Here is an 11,640-nt window from a genome sequence, read left to right as displayed (position 1 = left end):
GGAATAGAAAGTTCAAGAAGAATTGGTCCTGCTCTCATATTTTACATTCTTGTTAAATTTTAATCAACCAGGTTCTCCCGTAGTGTTCTCTGCCTACAGTCAGCACCTATTTTTAACTCCAGGAAATTGATGTCATTAATAACAGCAAACATTCATGGATGGCTTGATCTGTGTCAGGCACAGTGTTGAATACCTTAAATACTGTAGTGACCATCTGCTGTTTTGTCTAGCCCCAATTTTTTCTTGTAACAATACAAAGCCCCATTGTTTTTGGATGAAAAAAGCATCTTGCATCTATTTTTCTGCCCATGTTGTTTTGGGTGGGGCTGGCACAGCCAACTGGTTCCAGGATCAAGTCTATCTGAAAATTCTTCCCCCTGTCTTCAGTCTGAAGTACTTGATTCAGGACCCAGAAATGCAATTCAGTCTTAGGACTTTTGCTGGAACCATGAAAAAAGAGGGACTTTTTCACTGTAGTTGCTAAGCTGTAATATGTAAGTTTGGAGCTTGCTATTTTATTGATCTTCTTTGCCAACACATAAAGGCAGACTACTTGAGAATAAAGCCAAACCAAAGAAAAGCAGAGCCAAAAGTTGGAAAAGAAGAAGCAGATTTTGAATACATTCATTGAGTGTCTCCATCCAACCATGCCTAAAGTCAGCCTTGCACTTCTAATTCCTTATTGCATGAACTAATAAATTCTCCTTTATGTTTGAGATGGTTTGTGTTGGATTTTTGTGACCAACTGATGATATCTTGACAGCACATGAATGAAAAATTGTTTTCATTTAATCCTTATAACATGCTCTGGGATAGGTACTATTAATGTACTCATTCTCCAGATGAAGAAACCGAGATTCAGAGAGGTTAAGGATCTTGCTCAACCAGACATAGCTGATAAACAGTGGACTAACAGTTAAATATCAGAATCTCTCATTACAAAGATTTACAGTTTGTCATTACCATTGTAAATATTGTTTATTACCTGGAATCATTAAGCTACTTCTGAGAAAGATTGAAGAGAAGTAAATATCCTGGAAACTCACTGTAATGGCCTCTATGCTGTTAAACTATAGCCCTGAAGGACCACCGAAATAACTGGCCCATTGATAACTTCCCATAACTGAACCTCCTTTCACAGGGTTTATTAAAGGCCTCATCTTAGTTCAGTCTGTGCAATAACAGGTTGCAGGTTTATGGCTATCATGGTGGGTAATTTACTCTAAGGTCAAAGCCAACTCAAGGTAAACTTGGAAAATAAAAAAGGTTTGTCTCCATGAATGTTTCAGCTTCATAGTTCTACTCCCATGTTGTTCCATGTTCCCTTTTCCCAACAATGACATTTCACTCGAGCACTCTTTTCTGGAACCTGGTTTTAAAAAATTAAAAATTTTTTCACGTTAAGATAGTCACAACTGAAAGCAACCTTCATATCTTGAAACATCTAGTTCAAATGGAAATGAACTAGATTAATAGCAAAAATTTATATTCAGGAAAGGCAACTTTTACTCAAAATTTCTGCAGTTGTAGTACTGACTGTGTTTATATAGGAGGCTCAATCTGAGCTGGTCTGTAAATGCTTTGGGCCTGTGAATAGCCACTACTAAACAAAGCAACCTTTATAGTGTCATGTCCATTGAAAGAAACTAGAATGTAATTTTGGTGTTTTGCAGAGGAGGTGGGAATTCAAACAGGGGAATGGTCTGAAACTTTGACAGATAGTATGGAAAGGCAAGATGGACAGAGATTTCTGCCAAGTGCCATTTTTTAAAATGTGCTACCAAAAGTAGCTCTGACCAGTAGAAGGAAGGAAAAGAAAAAGCTCGGGAAACACTGAAGCGCCAGAATGTTTTTACCTTGACTCCAACACCACCACGCCCCACCACCGCCCCCTCGCCCGACCTCCGTATTGCTGCCACTCCACAACCATTGTTCATTTGTTGGTTCTGCAGACCTACTTGCATTTGCCAAACTGAATCCTCAAACATTTTATTCCTACGTGAGGTTAGTTGGAACTACATGAGATAAATCAAATCTCATCTACATGATCCAAGTGTACTTGGAGAAAAATGCAAAGCATAAAAATGTCCTTTCATAGCAGGGGGATTTTTTGCTCTAGTTGCAGTCCTAGCCATGTAAAAACATGTGTGAATGAATGTATATTATTTCCTCCTTATTTTATTCAATATAAATATGCATTCATTTACTTATTTAACAAACATTTACCAGGGCCTATGCATTGTGAGATGTTGTATATGATACATTATGTAAAGACATGAAAATTAAGGATCCCCAGGCTGTGCCTTCTTTTTACCTAACAAATATTTATTGAGCACTTAACTAAGGATCAAGAACTGTTGGCTATTGCTGTGAACAGTTTTTATGGTTTCTGCTCTCATAGAATTTATACTCTGTTGATAGAAAGTGAGAAAGTGAAGTCACTCAGTTGTGCCCGACTCTGCAATCCCATGGACTGTTGATAGACACCAATAATAAAAAGAAATGTAAAGAAAGAAAGTTCCAGAAAGTGATATGAAAATAAGACAAAATAATAGAGTATTAAGTAACCAGGGAAAAGGGGATGACAGACGGTGCGGGTGGTATAGGAAGTTTCCTTTGAGAAGGTTTCCTGTGAACTGAGTCTTCTGGTGCCTGCTAAGTTACTCCAGTCTTGTCCGACTCTTTGCGACCCTATGGACTGTAGCACACCAGGCTCTTCTGTCCATGGGAATCTCTCCCGTGGGAGAATCCTGAAATGGGTTGCCATTTCCTCCTCCAGGGGATCTTTCCAACCCAGGGACTGAACCCGCATCTCTTAAGTCTCCTGCAATGGCAAGTGGATTCTTTACCACCAGCGTTACCTGGTAAGTTGCATGCATTATAATTTCCCAGTTCTCTTCCTCTTTCCTATAAGCAAAATAGACTTTCCCACCATAGGACTTTCAGTGTCCCCATAGGAGGAGTTTCCTTTCTTATCATGTTAACATCAAACTTGGCTCTGTGATATGCTTTGACCAAAGAAATAGGAGCACAGAGCTGGGACTGTGCCAACTCCATGGTAAAGCTCTGATGACAAGCATATGATTTCATCAGCATGCTTGTTCTCCTGCCATGAGTTTGACATTTTCTGGTTAGGTTTGGTCCTTGAGCCTGGATCCTAGAATGAAGAAAATATGAGGGTGCAGATCCACAGCTAACTCACAGTTCATGGATCAGCCACAAAATAAGCAAGAAATAGGAGTCTGTCTTTTTGAGACAGTATAACATGGTAAAAGGTGACTAACAAATACTGCTGAATAATAAGAAGGAGCCAATTTTGGAAAGACTAGGGAAAAATTGTGTGTGTGTGTGTGTGTGTGTTGCTGAGCTTTCATTTGGCATGCTCAAGGAACAGAAAGAAAGCCAGTGTGGGTGGCACAGAATTGGAGATGACATAACAGAGGTACGAAAGAAAGGGCCAGATGGTGTACATTTTTTCAAGTCATGGGAAAGAGTCTGGACTATATAAGCTCTTCAAAAATTGGATGAAGAGAGTCAAAAAGTAAAAACTTCCACTTAGAAGTTGTACAAATGAGTACTAGGAATGTAATATACAGCATAATGAATACAATTAACATCACTGTGTGTTATATATGAAAGTTGTTAAGCCAGTAAATCCTCAGATTTCTCATCACAAGGGAAAAAGACTCATTTCATCTTTTATCTGTGTGAGATGAAAGATATTCACTAAACTTACTGTGGTAATCATTACATGATATATATGAATCAAATAATTGTGCTGTACACTTTAAATTTATACTGTGCTGTATGTTGAGTATGGGCTTCCTAGGCGGTGCAGTGGTGAAAAATCCATCTGCTAATGCAGGAGATGCAGGAGACATGGGTTCAATTCCAGGTCGGGAATATCCCCGGAGGAGGAAATGGCAACTCTCTCCAGTACTCTTGCTGCAAAATTCCCTTGAACAGAAGAGCCTGGCAGGCTGCAGTCCATGGGGTAGCAAAGAGTCTTTACTGAGAGTCTTAGCAAACAGTCATGACTGAACAACTGAGCACATGTTGATTATATCTCAAAAGACCTGGAGGGAAAGAAATTTTAATAGAAATTATTTTAAAACTTTTGAAGGACACATCTAAAAGTTGTCTTTAAAACAGTTGCCCTCATTACATTTCACTTTTTTTGTTTTTAACTTATTTTACATTTACAGAAAAATTGCAACAACAGAATGAAGTTTGCATGTAGCCCTCCCAGCTTCTCCTATTAACACCTGATATAATCACAACACAGGGATCAGAACCAGGATATTAACATCTGGTAGAACATTATTCACTTAGCCTCAGACCTTACTTGAATTTCACCCATTTTTCTACTGTCTCTGCATTTCAGAATGTCATCCTGGAACTCACTTGAAATACCACATTGCATTTCTTATTTCTCCTTAGTCGCCTGCATTCTGTAACAGTTCTTCAGCTTTTTCTTGGCTTTCTTGACCTTGAAATTTTGAAGAGTATTGATCAGATATTTTGTATAATATTTCTCAAAAAGAAAAACAGTTGGGTTTGTCTAATATTTTCTTGTGATTGGAGTGAGGTTATGCTTTTTGATAAGAAAACCTCAGAAATGATGTTGTATCTTTCTCATCGTGTTACATCAAAACTTTCATGACATTGGTGTGTCTTTATTGTTAGCAATGTTGATCTTGATTGCTTGGTAAGTTGGTGTCTGCTACATTTCACCGCTGTAAAGTTACTATCTTTCCTTTTGTAGTTAGTAAATATCTTGGAGAACACATTTTGGTAATTTTCTATTTCCTTCCTCCCTTGTGCATTTATTAACTATAATTCTACAGTAAGGAAGAGTTCTTCCTTCTCCCTAATTTATTTATTTACCCAAATACTTTTATCAGTGTGGACACATATTTATTTTATTCTACAGGTTATAATCTAATATTGTTACTTTTATTTCAATGCTTAAATTGTTCCAGCTTTGGCCATGAGAAGCTCATTCAAGTTGGCTATTGAACAAAAGAAAAATTTCAATAGGCTCCATTTTTTATTGAGCATTTCCTTATATTCTGGTACCATAAGATGTCCAAGTTCATCTTATGTTTTTCTTGACTCAGCTCTGAAATCAACCACTTCTCATTGGAGCCCCTGGGATCAACTGCGTCTCCTTGGAGCCTTGGTCCCCTCATTGTTGAATGGTGGCTAGAAACCAAGAACTCTTTTGTATTTTGTTTTTTAATGAAACAGAATGCCTTGGAAATCAAAAGTATATTTTAAAATACGCGAGGGGATGCCATATCTTCTCCACCAGTTTAATCCTCTGCACCTACAACTTAAATACATTATAGTTCTGAATTTTAAAAAATATGTTTCAATATAACATGTTCTTTAATGCATGCTGCTGAAATTTAAGCCTTTAAAATGTTCCTATTTTACATCCATCTGTATTTCTGGCAGAGGAGCAAATATTTGAGACAAGACCACAGATTTCCAAACACTGGGCAATGCTCACCATTGTCAAGCTCAGCTTTCCCTGAAGGTCAGCAAGCCTGATATCTGACATGAAGTCAAGCAAATTGTCTATTTCCACAGTTGGAAACTCTATGCACATTGATGGAAAAAACTGGAAATGACTGAAACTGTGTTTGGTTTGGACAACTCACTTGAATGAGAGAGAGACCAGCATGAGTTCTGCCCGAGTGATGTCTGAAAATCTAGCTCTTGGGTCTACCTTAAACAGCCTACCTATTTGACTTTGACTGGAGTTCAGATACATAAACCAAATATCTTTGCTTTGGCTTCTCTTGAGTCGTATCAGTCTACACCTCATCAAGAGTATGAAGTTTGGAAGAACAAAGAAAGGATTGAGCCTCCTAAATTCAGCTGTTAATTTTAGCCTCTGAGAATGTCAACAAAAGGACTTCAAGTTTAATTGTTTTTCATTGGTTCTTTCTGTGTTTAGAGAAATTTGAGTAAAACAGGTTGCCTTTTCTATTGTCAATATGATGAAATACATCTCCAAGTGCCAACTTTTAAATTTAGGAATTTTTAAATTGCATATTTATTTTAAAAAACACTTATCCAGAGAAGTAGATGTCAATTGACATTTTAGGAGATTGATTTGTTTGAATATTGAGAAAGCCAATTATATTTTTATCTGACAGTTAAAGAAAATTTTCTGTGTGTAGGATAATGTTTCAAAATCCAGTTTAAGCAGTGTATAACAAAAGGAAAAATCAAAGCAACAGTTTAACAAATGGAAAGATGAACAGCTTAAAAATTGCATCTTCATGAAGAAAGAAAAAGTAGAGTTTATTTTATTTGTGTTATAGCTTTCCAACCAAATCTGTAAATACTATCAGTTCAGTTCAGTCACTCAGTCATGTCCAACTCTTTGCAATCCCATGGACTGCAGCATGCCAGGCTTCCCTGTCCATCACCAACTCCTGGCTTGCTCAAACTCATGTCCATCAAGTTGGTGATGCCGTCCAACCACCCATCCTCTGTCATCCCCATCTCCTCCTGCCTTCACTCTTTCCCAGCATCAGGGTCTTTTCCAGTGAGTCAGTTCTTTCAATCAGGTGGCCAAAAAATTGGAGTTTCAGCATCAGTCTTTCCAATGAATATTCAGGAATGATTTCCTATAGGATTTACTGGTTTGATCTCCTGCTGTCCAAGGAGTCCAACGAGTCAATGGCTGGTTTGATTTACTTTCAGTCCAAGTAAATACTACATCCTTTAAAATATAGAAGAACAGAGGAAATTTTCTAGATAGATAGGACTCATATAAGATATCTATAAATTTAAGGAAAGAGTGTTAGGAATTCAAAACTCAAACTTTCAGGTTATCATCTTTACTTTCCACTTGCCCTTTGCATGTGAATACCTGGGTTGGTCAAAGCTAAATCTGTTTAAGATATTTGTATGGCTCCAGAACAAATTTCCTGAGCATAAGAAGAGTCTGTAAAGCATTAAAATTTTTGCAGGAAGGGCGGGGGGCACTTCCAGGACCTGAGAGTGGGCTCCTGTCTAATATTAAGAAATAAATTATCCAAGGAAACACACGTGCTGACAAAGCAAGAGACTCTTTTGGGAAGGGGTGTCTAGGCAGACAGCAAGAGAAGGTAGCCTAGGAGGACTGCTCTGCCACGTGGCTCACAGTCTAGGACTTCATGGTGATGAGATTAGTGTCTGGGTTGTCTCTGGCCAATTTTTCTGACTCAAGGTCAGAATATTCCTTCCTGGTGTCTCCTGCATTGCTCAGTGAAGATGGATGCCAGTAAGGAGGATTCTGGAAGGTTGGTAGGACATGTGACATCTCCTTTTGACCTTTCTTGAATTCTTCTGGTTGACGGTGGCTTATTACTCTATGTTCCTTACCAAGACCTCCTGTCATAAAGTAACTCATGCAGATGATTACTATGGTGCCTGGCCAGGGTGGGTGATTTCAGTGTGTTTCCCCTAACAAAAGGGCACATGCTTGGGCTTCATCCCCAAAGACTTTGACTCAGGTCTTGAAATCTGTAATTTTTTTTTTTACTGAAGTATAATTGATTCATAATATTAATTTAGTTTTAGATGTACAACACAGTTGATTCACTATTTTTATAGATAATAGTCTATTGAAAGTTATAAAATATTTGCTATATTCTTTGTGTAATATATCCATGTAACATTTCTTTTTTCACTTTATTATCTTTTTATTTATAATTGAAGGATAATTGCTTTATAATATTGTGTTGGCTTCTGCCATATATATCAACATGAGTCAGCCATAGGTATACATATGTTCCCTCCCTCTTGGCCCTCCCTACCACCTTCTATCCCATCCCACTCCTCTATGTTGACACACAGCACCACTGGTTTGAGCTCCCTGAGTCATACAGCAAATTCCCACTGGCTATCTGTTAGATACAGTAACATATATGTTTCCATGCTACTCTCTCCATTCGTTGCACCCTTTCCTTATCCCCGTGTCCATAGGTCTGTTCTCTATGTTGAAGTCTGTGTTTGTAGCCAGGCTAATAGTTAAGAAACTGTCTTATTTTGGAAGATGATAAAAAGATCATCTAGCTCACCCCACTCATTTTACAAATGAAAATGCTGAGACCTAGACATAAGTCGGAGCGAAGTGAAGTTTTTCAAAAACAATTCACCCATTCAAAACATATTTAAAGGACACATGCTCAACACAGAAGGCAGTGGAAATACAGTGTCAAATTAGATAGGTTTGGACCTTGCCTAGAAGAAAGATAGGGTTAAAGGTAGAAGTAAGATTATGAGATTTAGTTGTTCAGTTGCTAAGTTGTGTCCAACTCTGGCGACCCCAAAGACTGTCACCCTCCAGGCTCCTCTGTCCATGGGATTTCCCAGGCAAGATTACTGGAGTGGGTTGCTGTTTCCTTCTCCAAAAGATCCAGATTATGTCCTAAATCAGTGTTCCTGCCATTATGACACATAATTTTTCCTTACCTTGGGTTGCCATTACAACCCCTGTAACTGAGAGAGAGTTAACATCACTGAAATGAAAAAAGACTTATATTTCCAATTTTTCCTATGTTTATGAAAGATCTGTTACATTTTCAATAGTTGCATCTTCTTATCTGCTCACACACCTAGAAAGTTGGAGGGTTGCATTGAAATGTTAGGATCTAGGAAGCATCTGCCTCTTCAAGTTTTTTCATAAGTGTTAGTCACTCAGTCATGTCTGACTCTGTGACCTCATGGACTGTAGCCCACCAGGCTCCTCTGTCCATGGAATTCTCCAGGCAAGAATACTAGAGAAGTTAGCCATTCCCTTCTCCAGGGGATCTTCCCGGTCCAGGGATTGAACTTGGGTCTTCCACATTGCAGGTGGATTCTTTACCATCTGATCCACCAGGGAAACCCATGCAAACACAGCTTCAAAACAAATCCCAACCCTTCCTTCCAATCACATTGCCAGCTCTTCACCCTCCTACAAAAGCTCTCTTACTTACTCATGTCCAATTTCTATAACACACATTTGGGCTAACCTAATGTGAGACCTAAGCCCTAATGATGAGCTCAATCTTTGCTTATATTGAGGAAAGCAAGCTCTTCTGTTGTCAAAAGTATGTAACTTTTACTTATGGCAAGATACATGGTGTAGTTTTGCTATCAATAGGACAAGTAATGCAGAAACTGATGCTTAACATGGTTCCTGCTCATTTTTTTTAAGAAAGGTGGCTTGGTTGATATATTCTGCATGGATGTGAAAGGTTTGGGAGTGAAGCAAATCTCAAAATGAAGATTCTAGTATATTAAATCTCTGTAAGGCAATGGCACCCCACTCCGGTGCTCTTGCCTGGAAAATCCCACGGACAGAGGAGCCTGGTGGGCTGCAGTCCATGGGGTCACTAAGAGTCAGACACAACTGAGCGACTTCACTTTCCCTTTTCACTTTCATGCATTGGAAAAGGAAATGGCAACCCATTCCAGTGTTCTTGCCTGGAGAACGGGGGAGCCTGATGAGCTGCTGTCTGTGGGGTCGCACAGAGTCGGATACGACTGAAGCGACTTAGTAGCAGCAGCAGCAGCTTAGCAGCAACATAGTAAAAGAGCTCATAACTAAAAGCTGATCATTTGAATATTAGTTTAAATTCCAAAGCTAAATAAATGGTCTCACTATTACTAAGTCTAAGATCTGGACTAAATAAACATCCACTTTAAGGGTCTTTACCAAAATTCATTAGGTCTCATTTGTTTGTTTTTGCTCTTATTTCTGTTGGCTTAGGAGAATGCCCTAAGAAAACAGTGCCATGATTTATGTCAGAGAATGTTTTACCTATGTTCTCTTCCAGGAGTTTTATGGTGTCATGTCTTATGTTTAAGTCTTTCAACCATTTTGAGTTGATTTTTTACATATGTTGTGAGGGTGTGTTCTAACTTCATTGATTCACCTGTGACTGTCCAGCTTTCTTAACACTGCTTGTTAAAGAGACTGTCTTTTCTCAATGGCCTATTCTTGCCTCCCTTGTCCAAGATTAATTGACCATAGGTGTGTGGGTTTATTTCTGGACTCTCCATTCTGTACCATTGATCCATATGCTTGTTTTTGTGCCAGTACCACTTTGGTTTGATTACTTTAGTTTTGTAATATTGTCTGAAGTCTGGGAAGGTTATGCTTCCAGCTTTGTTCTTTTTCTCAGGATTGCTTTGGCAGTTCTGAATCTTTTATGGTTTCATATAAAATGTAGCATTATTTCTTCTGGTTCTGTGAAAAAAAAGTCATGGGAAATTTGAAAGAGATCACATTAAATCTGTAAATTGCTTTGAATAGTATGGGCTTTTTAACAATATTAATTCTGTCAATCCAAATCATGGGATATCTTTCCATTTTATTGAATCATCTTCAATTTCCTTTATCGATGTTTTAGCAATAGTTTTCTGCATATAAGTCTTTCACCATCTTGGTCAGGCTTATTTTTAATTATTTTATTTTATTTTTTAATGGGACTTTTAAAGGGATTGTTTTTTGACTTTCCCTTTCTGATACTTCATTGTTATTGTAAAGATTAATTTCGTTACATGCATCCCTGTCTTAGAGGCATTAGGTACTCAATCAAATACTGTTGAATAAATGAATAGTGAATTACAGTATCATAGTTTTCAGTAAATTCTAAGCAAATTTTTAACAAAATTTTTGTTTAATGACTAGCTTAATATCTACCATTTAAGTTGTAGATTTCATTGTAGGCTTATAGTGGAGATTTCTCAAGCATACTGATAATGGTGTTAACTTTTAATTTCATATTAACTTAATAGATAATACAATATATTAAAATAATTTTTAAACTTCAAATTGCTACACTCTTTCCAATTAAATTGTCATTTGTATTTGGATACAATTTAGATGGAATTTCATACAACATTTTTAAAAGGCTAAAGCCATGAGAAATTATTCCATTTGATATCATAAAGTTTGCATATTTATTCAGATCTTCTTAACCTTGCAAGTCTGTTGAAAGTAGTATGGAAATTGTTCATGAACAGGCTTTCTCATTAGATTTTTGGCATCTCTACATCTGTCTCAGCCAGAACCCTGAAGAGCAAAGGCAAAATTGGAACACATTTATCTGAATATTTCAGACCCTCCAATGAGGTTACTTCCAAAAGCTAAGGAAGGGTCATGGGGATTCTTTTTTCCCTGCTTCTTCTTCTATGAAAATCTTCCATTATCCAAATTCATTATTAAAAAAAAATATGCTATCTCCAAATGTGCTTTATTTGTAGAATGTCAATGCAAAAACTTTTTGGTTGAGTTTCAGGTCCTGAAAACAATCGTATTAAACACAGTGGCCATCCAAGTGCAATTTAAAGATCCCCTGGCAATTTTCAAAAGGAGCAAGGATTAATCCCAAATCCTGGCCAATATCAATAAAACTGCCTCTAATTTCCTCGGTCCCGTTTGAGCTACTGTCAAGAGCATAATAGCTTTCTCCCATTAGCATACATAGTTTCTCGCATACATAGTTAACTCATTACTTTGTAAAGCATCTTAAAGTACTTTGAAATACCCCAAGTATGAAAACTGCTATTTAAAAACAATTCTCTGCTGTTCTGCACCATATCAGAATAACCTAGCTAGCCCACCTGAAATAACTCTAATGACTCTTA

Source organism: Bos javanicus, chromosome 15 (genome assembly GCF_032452875.1).
Source record: "Bos javanicus breed banteng chromosome 15, ARS-OSU_banteng_1.0, whole genome shotgun sequence".
NCBI classification, from domain to species: Eukaryota; Metazoa; Chordata; class Mammalia; order Artiodactyla; family Bovidae; genus Bos; species Bos javanicus.
The sequence above is the reverse complement of the archived record's forward strand: the minus strand, read 5'-3'. Positions refer to the sequence as shown.